General features: G+C 49.5%; 5 non-coding genes across 5 annotated transcripts; 2 read left to right on the top strand and 3 right to left on the bottom strand.

The window, feature by feature from the left end:
* Nucleotides 1-445: 445 nt before the first annotated feature.
* On the bottom strand, nt 446-527 carry TRNAS-GCU (transfer RNA serine (anticodon GCU)). Its single transcript has one exon. It is a non-coding gene; the product is annotated as a tRNA-Ser (tRNA).
* Nucleotides 528-819: 292 nt separating this feature from the next.
* TRNAI-UAU (transfer RNA isoleucine (anticodon UAU)) lies at nt 820-914 on the top strand. The gene is made up of 2 exons: nt 820-857; nt 879-914. It is a non-coding gene; the product is annotated as a tRNA-Ile (tRNA).
* A 1,144-nt stretch (nt 915-2,058) lies between these two features.
* On the bottom strand, nt 2,059-2,130 carry TRNAT-UGU (transfer RNA threonine (anticodon UGU)). The gene has a single exon. It is a non-coding gene; the product is annotated as a tRNA-Thr (tRNA).
* A 588-nt stretch (nt 2,131-2,718) lies between these two features.
* TRNAS-GCU (transfer RNA serine (anticodon GCU)) lies at nt 2,719-2,803 on the bottom strand. The gene has a single exon. It is a non-coding gene; the product is annotated as a tRNA-Ser (tRNA).
* Nucleotides 2,804-3,092: 289 nt separating this feature from the next.
* On the top strand, nt 3,093-3,177 carry TRNAI-UAU (transfer RNA isoleucine (anticodon UAU)). The gene is given in 2 exon segments: nt 3,093-3,130; nt 3,144-3,177. It is a non-coding gene; the product is annotated as a tRNA-Ile (tRNA).
* Nucleotides 3,178-13,554: the final 10,377 nt, after the last annotated feature.

The following is a 13,554-nucleotide window of genomic DNA, read 5'->3' as shown; positions in this document are numbered from 1 at the left end:
TTCTTGGAAGTAGGAAAAACTCCATTTTGATTTGAGAACATAAGAGTATTCACATTTATGACCATACTGATAGCTCTAGTTAGTATGTCCGCAATCAGTGACAGATAGAGAACTCACTTATTAGAAGTGATCTGTCTCTGTGGGGCAGACATATGTCAACAGTCATACACTTGAGATGGCTGAAACTTTAGGAGTAAGAGCTGCTTTCTTATCAGTCTATCTATCCAAACTGGTTAAAGGCCAGGAGTGAGGGAAAGGCAATCCTCTGGACACTTCATGAAAGATCTAATTTCAATTAAGCACAAAACACTTCCCTTAATTTGACATAATTGCCAAATTGGAATAGTCAGTTGGGCCCTTCTAGTGGATTATGGCTGTATCTTGAAAGAGAGTGTAATTGTACTACGAGACATGCCCACCTTCAAAAGAGTGTCTGATGGCGTTCCGAAGAAGGTGGGATTCGAACCCACGCGTGCAGAGCACAATGGATTAGCAGTCCATCGCCTTAACCACTCGGCCACCTCGTCTGCCTTAGGTGACTATGTTTCATTTTTTAGGAAATTCTTACTATGTGCTCATTACAAATAATCATAAGTTTCTCCTAGACTGTGTCAGAACTGGCAAATGTATGTGGTGTTCAATAGACAGAGCACATGATATAGCAGAATTATCAAATCTGTTCCATTAGGACTGTAGTTTTTAATAGTCATGATAACATGCTAGCATGTGAGTCGATCTTGCACAGTGAATAAGGGAGCAGTGCCAGTATCTACTTGGTCAGCTCTAGATGGCTCAACTGGGGAGATATGAGAACAGTGAGCTCCAGTGGCGCAATCGGTTAGCGCGCAGTACTTATACAGCAGTACTTGCATTGAGGCATACCGAGGTTGTGAGTTCGAGCCTCACCTGGAGCAGCTTACTGGTTTTTCATAAACCATTTCACTAAAAGTAAAGATTAAACTCAGGGTAAAGACGGCCCTTGCTAGAGAGTCTTTACTTCTTTTCAGGATCTGCGTGTCCGACTCTTCCAGGTGCAAATATCACAATCCTATTCGATGCTCCTTATAAACATTCCATGATGTACCGTCTTGCATAGCATGCAAACACCACATCAGTGCATTTAAAAATACATTTGTAGAATAATAAATATGATGAAAACATTGTTGTCACGGGATAACCATATACTGAGGAGCTGCAAACAGTGCTGTATCAGCTACTTACAATACAATTTAACTGAAAAACATATCAAAAGAAGAGCGTCATCATATTAATGTTTCTAGTCAACATAAGAGTTGCACCATAGCAGCTTATGGTGCTTTCTGCTCAGATTGTGCCTCCAATCCCACATTGATTTTTTAATTCTTTGCAGTTTAAAAAACACAATTCATGCTCAAAGTTAACTTTTTAAAACCATTCAACCTATTACATTTATTTCTCTAACTTGTGAATGTGGTCCATGTTCTCTTTTCCTCATCCCCATCACGATACTCCTTTTCCCGAAATCAGGTTCACTTCTTTATCCAGCCGACCCTTCCAAGGTCACCAAATCTATGAAGCGATTCTGCTTTTTCTCACATTCTCTCTATGTACAAGATACCTTGTATCATTTGAATGGACAGCAGGAGAGTCGGATATTTATGGTTAGTGGGGGTGGGGTTTTGAAGATTAACCTCATTTGACTAAGAGCCGGGGCATCTGGGAGGAAAAGTATTTTAAGGGGGATGAAGTTCACATCTCCTTGGTGAAATTTCTAGATCCTTATTTCATCCTTTCTGTGGATGCAGACTCAGTCGGAACAGAGGTCATAGTCCTCGCTCTGACTTTCAAAGGAACTTCAAATATGCATGGCTTATTTGGCTTTGCCCGGCAGGGTGAGAATGGCGTTTGTCGGGCGATCGGAAGGGGTGAGGCAATAGTTTATGGTTCAATGGTTTTCATGAAGTCTTCTTGATACGATGAAAGCAGGAAAGGGAAGCTTGTCAATAAGCAAACTTAAGACAAGGTGTGACTCCTAGAAAGAATGACTTGGAAACAACATACAGAAACTCACATATAAAAAGGCCCTGATGAGGCTTGAACTTATGACCCCTGGTTTACAAGACCAGTGCTCTGCCACTGAGCTACAAGGCCAGCCTGCCTGCAGAATGTAAATCGCTTCATGTATTCTTACTGCGTATGAAGATATCTATGATTTTGAGACTCTGTATGGAAATGCAGTTGCATTTGAATGTCTACATGCGTGCACAAATTGAAGAGCATGCTAAAGACACTTTTCTTGGAAGTAGGAAAAACTCCATTTTGATTTGAGAACATAAGAGTATTCACATTTATGACCATACTGATAGCTCTAGTTAGTATGTCCGCAATCAGTGACAGATAGAGAACTCACTTATTAGAAGTGATCTGTCTCTGTGGGGCAGACATATGTCAACAGTCATACACTTGAGATGGCTGAAACTTTAGGAGTAAGAGCTGCTTTCTTAGCAGTCTATCTATCCAAACTGGTTAGAAAGCCAGGAGTGAGGGAAAGGCAATCCTCTGGACACTTCATGAAAGATCTAATTTCAATTAAGCACAAAACACTTCCCTTAATTTGACATAATTGCCAAAATGGAATAGTCAGTTGGGCCCTTCTAGTGGATTATGGCTGTATCTTGAAAGAGAGTGTAATTGTACTACGAGACATGCCCACCTTCAAAAGAGTGTCTGATGGCGTTCCGAAGAAGGTGGGATTCGAACCCACGCGTGCAGAGCACAATGGATTAGCAGTCCATCGCCTTAACCACTCGGCTACCTAGTCTGCCTTAGGTGACTATGTTTCATTTTTTAGGAAATTCTTACTATGTGCTCATTACAAATAATCATAAGTTTCTCCTATACTGTGTCAGAACTGGCAAATGTATGTGGTGTTCAATAGACAGAGCACATGATATAGCAGAATTATCAAATCTGTTCCATTAGGACTGTAGTTTTTAATAGTCATGATAACATGCTAGCATGTGAGTCGATCTTGCACAGTGAATAAGGGAGCAGTGCCAGTATCTACTTGGTCAGCTCTAGATGGCTCAACTGGGGAGATATGAGAACAGTGAGCTCCAGTGGCGCAATCGGTTAGCGCGCAGTACTTATACAGCAGTACTTGCATTGAGGTTGTGAGTTCGAGCCTCACCTGGAGCAGCTTACTGGTTTTTCATAAACCATTTTACTAAAAGTAAAGATTAAACTCAGGGTAAAGACGGCCCTTGCTAGAGAGTCTTTACTTCTTTTCAGGATCTGCGTGAGGAAAATCAGAAAAATGGTCAGGCGATTTAGTCGATGTTTCTTAAGTAATTTTGCCCGGCGTTAAACGCCTCTAATACCATACGAAGTTTATCAAATAAAGAGGCAGGCGCTGGAGACAGGAAGACAGGAAACACGTTTTATTCCGACGGAGCAGAACACATCAGATCGGACAACAAGGTATCGTCTCGAGGTGCTCTCTAACAGCCTCTCTGAGGCCTGGCCTTTTATACACTGGTTTACGACATGTGACCGCTCTTTATTACAATAAAGACATTGTGAAGTGATGAAAAAGACATCCCCGGTGCCCCCCAGTTCCGGCTCATTCCAACACGTGGCTACAGTAGAGGTCCTCACCCCCCATACAATAGGAGGGGGCTATCACGCAGCTGAGTGTTCCGCCGATTCCTTTGGAATGTGTGCGCCTGATCGAATCTCAGGGGGTGGGGAGGTCATGATCAATAGTAGCTCCTTTGAAGAGGGGCGAGTGCATACAGTAGTGGGCAATAAACTGTATCCTCAGGCTAAGGGATGACCAGCGGTCCGTGCAGACAATCGGGCTCAGAGGAAGGGGTCATCAAAGGAGAGATATTCATGAAAGGAAGGATCGGTGTGGACAATCGAGCGTAGAGGAAGGGTTTATCAAAAGAGGGGTATTCATGAAAGGAAAGGAGGTGTTGGTCAGGCGCGGGGTGTGATTCCCAGAGACAGAGTCATGCGGAAGGGGAGGGTTCATGACTTGTGCATGTGAGAGCGGGGGCAGCCAGGGTGCATGGGGGATGCTTGCAGGGTCAGGGAAGTGCGCTGACGATCGATCGTGAACAGGGAGACCATGGTACCTAAAATGGCTGTCGTGTATGTTCATACGTGAGTCTGAGGAATGGGCAAGATGGCGCAGATGATGTTCAGTACACGAACTAAAATTCCACAGTCCTCTCTTTTAACATGTCTCGCCAGCTTGTCAATTCGGATCTATCCCCATAAGACCACATATTTCTATCTCATAGAGGGAACTCATGTGCTCAGTTCTAAAGTCCAAAGTCTTAGGGCACATACAGTTAGAAATGAGTGAACACAAAGGTGGCAAACATTGAATACCTAAGCAACACCCACACAGTACCACGACTGGTATCAGTATAAATGTAAACAACCTCCATCCCCAATCCTTCAAAGTGTCCCAAAACCAGCTTCCAAGCGACCATCCTTCTTGCTCCTGGTGAACCTCTGAGGATAGTCTGTGGAGGTGTTCGATTGCTTTGTAGACTGAAGGCGAGTTATCTGGCACGTAGGTGCAACAGCTGGAGCCGATGATGCGGCATGCTCCTCCACGGTCGGCCAGAACCACATCTAGAACAAGGCGGTTTTGAAGAGCCACCAGGCGGACTGCCTGAAGCTCAGCCGTGTTGTTAGCGAGGATGCCAGCCGTGATGTTAATGGTTGTTTCTACTGCCTGAGTCAGGTGTCGGATAGCGCGGCTATTTGCCATTGGGCCCCACAGAGGAACAAGTCCCTTCACCGCATCCAGGAACTGTGCTCCGGTGGAGTCGGCTTGTCCAATGTCTCCGGCGCGCTTTTGCCGGTGATGGTAGGCTGGGGCCACATACGTGGGGGGAAGAATGAAGGCGATGTAGCACGTACCCCTCCAACCTTTCGGGAGCCAAGTGTAAGCTTTGGTGCCACAAACAAAGTACATATTCGGAGAAGCAACAAAGGAGGGGGGATCAACTGAGACCAATGTTCTGGTGATGTGGCAGGAACTGTGACCCACCAGCTGTGTTCCCTGGCCTTCGAGGCACACGAGACCTGTGACATTGATGACAGACAGGGCCACAGTCAGAGTGGCAGCCATTCGCTTCCGCAGGTAGGAGAAGGTGGGTCTAGCTGGATTGTGGAGCACTTGCATTTCAACTCGTTCTTTGGCAGGGATGTTCATATGGAAGGCGGAACATGAGGTCTGAGGACAAAAGGGGGCAGACGTCCTTCCTGTTTTGTTCAGCCAGAACCCATAGTAGAAGTGTGACACTGTTTGACCAGAAGCGGCGTTGTCCTTGTGGCTTTCCTGCAAGAGGATCAACCAGGCGAGGCAGGAGCCGTGAACTGAGAAAGGAGAAGGGATGAAGGGGATGGAGTGTCCAGTAGCATGCGGGAGCAACCCGCAGATCCAGCAGTTCGTGGCATTTGCAGCAAGGTTGTGCTGGTGCAATAGTTGCACGAAGGAATTGTTCCAGAACTCCTTACGCCTTTCTCGGAGCTGAGGCGAAAGGGAGACCAGGTGGTGCTCTTTCATGGTGGTTGGCTGTGCAGTGGTCGGCAATATCTGATGAGCGGGTGTGCTTTCCTCCAAGATCCAGAAGGAAGTCATGAGGAGGAGGCAAAGGAGGAAGACAATGAAGAAGGCGATTGTCTTTGATTTGTGCAAATTGTCAGCCTTTGGGTTCCTGTAGTGGGTATTTCCGGTTGCTTCCATCATCTTCTTATCTGGCGCTTCCATCATCTTCTTATGTGGCGCTTCCATCATCTTCAAGGTGCTCGGTAATGGGCAGAACCACAGACTTTGTTTAGCTTCTCTCCGGGTAACCCTTGGTTGTTTTAGGCCACCGTTCTGAGATTTTAACTTAGTCCGTGGTCTACTTAGCCGAAGCTCCCTCCTTTTTGACGCAGGAAATACCCTTCCCGGGATGGCACAGTGGGATCAGAGAATTTTGCAAGTTCAAGTGCCTCGGTATCAGGATAGCAGTTCAGTGATGGCCGGTCTTTGTTCAGGAGCTCTTCTTGGGTGTCGACGTTTTCTGTCGTGGCCAGGGTCGAGGAGACCTTCTTGCAGTGGTGTGCATGCAGCCAGTGCCTTTTCCCCTCTACTCGAAGGGCCGTCCGAGTGGTGATCAGTACTTGCCAGGGGCCCGTCCACCGGGGTTCCAGACTCTTTGCCCGTTGAAAATTCCGGACTAAAACATAATCTCCCGGTTGGATATCGTGACCGGGACCCCTGGAAGCATCGGGGATGGCCTGCTGCACCTGTTGATGAATGACAGACAACGTTTTAGTTAATTTGTATAAATAATATGACAGCAGGACGTCGGGGACGTCGTGAATGGAGGTCGGTTTGGGGGCAGTCCAGAGGTTCATTGGTCGCCCAAACACAACCTCGTAGGGGGTCAAGTGGTGCTTAGTGGGAGTGGAGCGCATCGATAGCAATGCCAGTGGGAGGGCATCTGGCCACTTAAGTCCTGTGGTGGCCACTATTTTTGACAGTTTCAGTTTCAGTGTAGCATTGTGTCGCTCAACTAGGCCAGCGGATTGGGGGTGGAAGACCACATGAAACCTCTGCTTTACCCCCAGCCCCTTCAAGATTAGTTGGATAACTTCAGCTATGAAGTGGGGGCCATTGTCGCTCCATAAAATTCAACAAAGGCCGAAGCGAGGGAAAAACTCTTTCAGTAGTACTTTGGCAGTAGTCATGGCAGTGTTATCACGGGTTGGATAGGCTTCCACCCATTTGCTGAAGGCGCATACAATGACTAATACGTACTTCAAGCCTTGGCATCTCTCCAGCTGGATGTAATCCATCTGGAGGACCTCAAAGGGGTGGTCGGGGATCCCAAACCCTCCCCGGGGTACCACAGTTCCTTTCCCGGGGTTGTGTTGTAGGCAGATAAGGCACTGCTGGACCAGGCGTTTGGCTGAGTCGGGGATTTTGTTGTTGTGCCAGACTTTGGAAATGAGTTCAGTCATGGGGGCAGAACCTATGTGTGCAGGGGAGTGTGCCATAGTCAGTATGGGAATCAAGTATGAGTCAGGCAGCAACCATTTGTTTGTGTCTTTTGTCCACCAGCAGCCTTCATCGTCCTTTAGACCCACCCGTGCCCACTCAGTCAGTTCGTGAGGTGTGCTGGCCGACTGGATGTCCCTAATCGTTTCCCTAGCGTCAGTCCATTTTTCTGCTTGTGACCTGGTCACATACATGCGTGTCATCGTCCTATTCTCAGCTGTGGTTCGGGCAGTGATGTCGGCCAGTGCGTTTCCCTGTCCAACTAAGTCCGTCACCTTCTTGTTTGCCTGGCATTTGATCACTGCTAATCGTTTGGGGAGGAGAACTGCTTCAATCAGGGCGGAGACTAGATCTCCGTGAAGGATGGGCGTGCCGTGGGACGTCAGGAATCCCCTTCCCCTCCACAAGAGCCCAAAATGATGAACCACCCCGAAGGCATACTGGCTGTCCGTGTAAACGTTCGCCGTGGTTCCTGCTGCTATGATACATGCTCGTGTGAGGGCAATTAGCTCTGCCGCCAGTGCGGATCGTTGCGTGATGCGGGCTGTTTCAACTACTGTTCGGGCTGTCGTCACCGCATAGGCAGCTGAAGTGGTGCCGTCTGGGAGTTTGATACAAGAGCCGTCTACCCATAGTTCTCCATCAGGGTCTGTAAAAGCAATGTCTCGGAGGTCAATTCTACTCCTGGTCTGTTCGTCCGTGAGGGTCACACAGTCGTGTATAGGGGGCACATCGGGGTCATTTTCAGGCAAGGGCAACAGTGTAGCAGGATTCAAAGTCGTGCATCTCTTCAGAGTGATGTGGGGTGCAAGTAGAGTCAATTTGTACCCCGTCAGTCGTGCACTAGTCAGGTGTTGAGTCTTGGTCTGGTTCAAAAGGGTGTCAACTGCGTGGGGTACTAACACCGTGAGAGAGTTCGAAAGTACAATTCCCTCACTCTGACGGATAGAGACAGCAGCGGCGGCTACTGCTCGAAGGCAGGCAGGTAAAGCTCTGGCGACTGGGTCAAGAGTGGCAGAGAAGTAGGCACAAGGGCGTTGTTTGGAGCCGATGGGCTGAGTTAGAACAGACAATGTGCATCCCTCCCTTTCGTGAGTGAAGAGGGAGAAGGGCTTGGAGTAATCTGGTGTTCCTAGGACGGGTGCCGAGCAAAGGGCATCCCGCAACTCCTTAAAGGACGCTTGGCATTCGGGGGTCCAAGGGAGTGGGAAGGGAACATCTTTGGCCAACAGGGAAAGTAGGGGTTTTATAATGAGACTGAAATTTGGTAACCATTGTCGGCAAAAAGAGGTAAGGCCCACCAATGAACAGACTTGCTTCTGTGTTTTTGGGATGGGGGTGTCTAGGATGGTTTGGATTCGGTCGGGCGTAAGTTTCCTCCCTTCTTTGGACAGGAGATGGCCTAGGTATGTCACTTGAGGCTGGCAGAACTGCAGTTTCTTTTTGGAGACTTTGTGGCCATTCTCCGCAAGAAAGTGCAAGAGTTGGATAGTGGCCGTGATTGCAAGTGGAGTGGTGTCGGCCGCCAAAAGGATATCATCGACATATTGGATCAACACCACTCCATCTGGTAGCTGGACGGCGTCCAGCTGTCTTTTGAGGGCCTGGCTGTAAATGCTGGGACTTTCAGTGTAGCCCTGGGGAGCTCTACAAAATCGGTACGAACGTTTTTTTAAGGTGAAGCCGAAGAGATAATGGCTGTCTGGATGGATGGGGATAGAGAAAAATGCATTCTTGAGATCAATAACGGTGAAGGTGGTGGCAGTGGACGGGATGAGGGTCAGAATGGTGGTGATGTCTGAGACTACGGGGTACTGTGGCACCACCACTTTGTTGACTTCTCGCAGGTCGATGATGAAGCGGTACGCTTTCTCATCTCCCTCACCTTGCTTCTTAACAATGGGTAGGATAGGGCTGTTGCAGACATTACTAACCACTTCCTCTACCACTCCTGCATCTACCAGGGACTGAATAATTGCTACCAATGCCTTTTCGCCTTCGGGCGATATCCGGTACTGTGGGAGTTTCGGGAGTATTGCGTCTGGTCGAACAGTTATGTGCACAGGGTCGATCATCATTCGCCCTACATCCGAGTCGTTTCTGGCCCATAGGTACAGGGGTAGGGTGTCGAGCAAGGATAGGTCAGCATCAGTTACAGAGTACATATGTCGTGCGGGGCGGGATCTGGACATGCTCGGGTTGTCGTACAGGATGACTCGGACTCCATCTGGGGAACACCTAATAGTAGCTCGGAAATGTTTTAGTAAATCAATACCCATAATGGCGTCAGGGGAGTTGGAGGAGAGCAGAAATGTTGTGTCAGTGGGGTTGTTTCCTAGGTCAAAGGAGATAGGTACAGACAGGGGATTAGTGGAGGGTGTTCCATCGAAACCTATCGATGTAATGTGCGAGCCAGACAAGGGTGCCCTTGGAATCAGTCGCTTTGATAATACACTACGTGTCGCTCCAGTGTCTACCAAGAATGGAGACTTTGTACCCAGGACCTTAGCGTGACGTAAGGACCTTGCTGGTCAACACAGAGCTCGACTGGATCCCTCCCTTGCCCCTGGCAGTCCTATGCGAAGTCGGGAGTGTTCTCACTGTCAGATAGTTGGTACTGGTTCTGTCGGGGACGGTCAAATGTGTTCGATCTTCCTGGTCTGTCGCTGTTGGTGTCGTTTGTGTACCCCCGCCCCTGCCCTCTAGTCCTGGGGCCATTCGTCATGTCCCTCGTTTCTTTATTTTTAATTAGTTCCAGAAGAACCGGACATTGAGACTTCCAATGCCCGAATCCTTTGCAAAATGCACACTGATTATCTTCTATGTCCCTACGTCCAGAGTAGGGAGTGGGTGTGCGGTCCTTTGGGGGTGGATTTCTAGGGGCGATTGATTGGTAGCTCCCCCTGTGTAGTTCTTTCCCGACTGCCACCCCTTGTATCTGGGCTATCATCACCCTTTCTTTCAAATCTTTCTTCTTTCTCTCGGTTGCCCTATCATTCTCATTCTTTTGGTGTTCGTAGTACTGAGCCATTTGGAGGATAGCGGCGGGTTTGGAGGCCCCCCAACTACTCTCGCTCGTTTGTAACTTTTGGGAAACCTCTTGTGACAGACCCTTTACGTAGTTTTGCACAAATAGGTGTTGTCCGGTTGCGGTGGTCATGTCTTGGCCACTGTAGTCGGAGAACACCGTTTCAAATCGGGAGAAGTATTCTGATACGTCTTCCTGGGGTTTCTGACGGCAAGCTGTGACTATTGACCAATCTACCTTTTTCTCTGGGATCAAGGTTTTTAGCTTCTGGACTATTTTGTCCGGAAGTTCCAGTATGTCTTTTATCGGTTTCCTTCCGGGCTCTCGTCGTCTATCTAGCTCACTGAGTTGATTCCAGGTATGTCCGAACAGATCTGTGTGATCGGCTTCCCGGATTTGCTTCCACACGTCAGCCGGCAGACATAACCCGAAAAACAAATCAATGTCTGCTAGAGTCATTATCGTTGAGCCCAAGGCTGTGCCTAATTCAGTGTAAAATACTGTCGGGTTCTTCCTTAAATCAGGCAGGGTTTGCCTAAAGGTTAAAATATCTTGTCGATCCCATGGTTGGTAAACCCAATTGTACACAACCCTCCCTTTTGCATCTGCGTGGTTGATATCGTCGTTTGTTCCCTGACCTCTTGGGGGAACCCAGTAGGGGGCGGCTTCTCTGATAGGCATCATAGTGTTGGCTACTTCTAATGGGGACTCAGCTGTTTCAGGGACTGTGATCTTGACCTCTGGTTTCTGTTCCGTGAGGTGGCGGAAGACTTCAAGCGTTTGCATGAAGAGGTCCGTCACATCGCGCTCAGTCCCATCTCCAACATCGACCTTTCTATATAGAGCCGTCAGCTTAGCAGGACCCTTATTTTGATACCTATCCTCATATGCGTTCAGGGTGTGGTAGCTGAACCGTAAAATGAAATGCCGTCTGTGGCTACCGGCATGTGAATTGTGCATATCCATCGTATATTCTTCGCTCTCCTTCCGTTCTACCAGTGTCTTTGCTATCTTGTCAATCCCATCCCGCTCGTCTTTGCTCAACCTATTTGGTCTGGCTGTTGGCTGCTTGCTAGTCTCGAGTTCATCTGATGTTGTTACCAATGTGGCCGGTGCGAAGGCCGTAAGAGCCGGGGCACTAGCGCTAGGGTCACCCTCGCCCGCACTCAGAACTGGTAGGTGCTGTGCTAGAGGCTGGCAGGGGCATAAGGAGGGGGCATGTAGATAATTGGAGGACCTAGCAGTAACTCGTCGTTTGCCCGTTGTTTGGAGGGCATCTCCGGGTAGAGCGTAGAGGGGGTCCTAACAGGGCATTGGCCTGCCGACCCTGATTCTTGCGTTTGTCTAACTTCCTCTCTCCTTCTTATTTCTTCATCTAGTTCCTTAGCGGCCAGGTGGGCTGCCTTTCGTAACTCTTTCCCTATTTTTGCTTCTTCTCTTTTCCTTCGTTGCTCTGCTTCTTTGCGCCACATGCCGATACTATCGAGCATGGTGGCCGTTGCCTTATTTGTTCTAACAGCTGCTTCTAACGTTTTTATTTTATGATCATCAAAGGAACCTATCAGTGGCCACTGACTTTCGGGGTCCTTTTTTGTATATTTATGCCATAACTTACTATAAGCTATAGCGACTAGTGCTGCGCGAGAGTGTAACTTGCCTGAACTTTGTCCCTGGTTTCAGCAGCTCGCTACTGGAGTAGCTGGGAGCTATCGTACCTCCTGGGGGCCATTTGCTGCTTAATCCGGCCGCAGTGGAGGTGAGAGGCGCGGCGAGTGGGACTGCGAGGTCCAGCTCTTCTTGCAACACCGCCAGCTGGTTCCTCTTCCCGCCGCGCCGCGCCCCCTCCCAGTGCCACGCCCCTCTGCCTGGAGTCCTTATTACTTCTCGCGGCCCCCGCTCCGCGGGTGCCGCTCGAGAATGTAACTTGCCTGAACTTTGTCCCTGGTTTCAGCAGCTCGCTACTGGAGTAGCTGGGAGCTATCGTACCTCCTGGGGGCCATTTGCTGCTTAATCCGGCCGCAGTGGAGGTGAGAGGCGCGGCGAGCGGGACTGCGAGGTCCAGCTCTCCTTGCAACACCGCCAGCTGGTTCCTCTTCCCGCCGCGCCGCGCCCCCTCCCAGTGCCACGCCCCTCTGCCTGGAGTCCTTATTACTTCTCGCGGCCCCCGCTCCGCGGGAGCCGCTCGAGAGTGTAACTTGCCTGAACTTTGTCCCTGGTTTCAGCAGCTCGCTACTGGAGTAGCTGGGAGCTATCGTACCTCCTGGGGGCCATTTGCTGCTTAATCCGGCCGCAGTGGAGGTGAGAGGCGCGGCGAGCGGGACTGCGAGGTCCAGCTCTCCTTGCAACACCGCCTGCTGGTTCCTCTTCCCGCCGCGCCCCCTCCCAGTGCCACGCCCCCCAGCTATACCTAGGAGCACCTGGGCACGCGCATCGCGGGACGCGCGCGGGGCGATCCCCGGGGCGAAGACCGGGCAAAGAGCGGGCCGTTCTAGGCCGTTAGAGGCCGGAAGAGACTGGACCGGCCCATCCCTCTAACGTCCCCGCTCTTGTCCCCTTTAACTTACCCCACAATGGCGACCAGATCGTTACGGAGTAAGTCTGCCCAACAAGGCCTAAGTACTCTGGAGAAATTTTTCCCAAAAGCGAGCTCTCAAATTAGTACTTGTCACTTATCTACAGATTCTCACCTCCTGATGGGCCCTGAAAGTGTGTTTCTGGACCATGGGGAAACCCTATCAACAGATGCTAGTACACCGAATCCCCCGGACGTTACTCACATGTCACTACTGGACAGTATAGACCAGACTATTGAGTCGGTCCTTCAGCAACTAAGAACTCCCCTAACACAGAGGGATAGGAATTCCCCCCGCCCACTTGGGACTTCCGACCATTCTCCCTTGTCGGATAATATGGGAATAGACATGCTTGAAGCGGGTCAGGGCGTGCTGCCTCTAGAGCCTGCAGCCAGTGGGGGGGAACATCCTTCAAAAAGGAAAAGGTCCAGGGAAGCAAAGGGGGCAAAAAGGGCAAGAGTTGACATAGCTGAATCAACTTATGAAGATAGCATAGACATTTCGCTTTCCCCTGACCTCATCGTAGCGGGGACTAGGCTAGATCCCGGGGGCTCTTCAGCCCCGTTGTCACTACCTTTGTCGTCGGGCCCATTTATTTTTGGTGGGGTAACTTCCAACAGTGCAGATACTATAATTAATTCACTCACAGCCATCATTAAAAATTTGCTAACCCCCATTGCAGTAAGATTGGATGCCATAGAGAATCAACTTCAGTCCCTGGGAAACAGCCACACTGGGAAAAGTCCTGGGTCAGGTACAAACGTTCCTATAGCCTCCGGGGATCCACATGGGAATAGACCACTGTCTCCTGTATTGCCCAAGGCCCCTAATAGGGTATCGCTGAGCACAATCGGTGCGTCTGCTTCTCAGGCGCGCCCTTTGTTACCTCTAGCGCCTGGGCCTCC

The sequence above is a fragment of the Lissotriton helveticus genome, chromosome 5_1 (assembly GCF_964261635.1).
Source record: "Lissotriton helveticus chromosome 5_1, aLisHel1.1, whole genome shotgun sequence".
NCBI classification, from domain to species: Eukaryota; Metazoa; Chordata; class Amphibia; order Caudata; family Salamandridae; genus Lissotriton; species Lissotriton helveticus.
The sequence above is the reverse complement of the archived record's forward strand: the minus strand, read 5'-3'. Positions and strand labels throughout refer to the sequence as shown.